Source organism: Myotis lucifugus, unplaced genomic scaffold (assembly GCF_000147115.1).
Source record: "Myotis lucifugus unplaced genomic scaffold, Myoluc2.0 scaffold_398, whole genome shotgun sequence".
Classification (NCBI taxonomy): Eukaryota; Metazoa; Chordata; class Mammalia; order Chiroptera; family Vespertilionidae; genus Myotis; species Myotis lucifugus.
In genome coordinates, this window is record NW_005871446.1 from 638604 (window position 1) to 639282 (window position 679).

The window sequence follows — 679 nt, forward strand, 5'->3', positions numbered from 1 at the left end:
CATGGCTATTAGGCAAAGATTGTGACTTAAGTCCAAATGAAGAATGTAAATTAAAAGTACAAGAATCGCAAGGATGGAACATTCACAATCTGATGAAAGTGGGCAAAATTTCACCAATAATATACATCTGATATAAACGTGAAACAGTGGACAAAATTTTCACAAGCAGAAAATAATGTCTCATTTGGGGAAGGGAGGCAGCATTTCAAATTGAGGAGATTGTGCATGAGCGAAGATTATATATGGAGCAGAGCAGTTTTTCTAAGACTGGCAGGTTTAGATTCCAATCATGAATGTTAAATGTCAAGATGTTGAAACTATTACATTCAGTAGCCATTGGAAGCTGCTGAGAGGATCTGAATTGGAACAAGATTTGATGTTGAATTTTATTGTGAAGTGGTATTCTCATAATAAGAGAAAGTCTGGCTTAGAACAAAAAAATGGGAGCAAAATGCCCAATTAGAAGGCTATTATTCCATTAGTTTGGGAAAAGGATAAAGTACACTTGAATTAAAGAGGCAGGAATGGAAAGGAAAATGAGGGAAGAGATGCAGACAGGCCTGGTGAAAACTAAAGCTAATGACTTAGAACCTAATTAAATTTGGGACAAGGGGATAGAGTTCAAGTCCAGGTGACCAGGAGACTATTAGTATTATGGTGTTATTAATAGATGATTTAA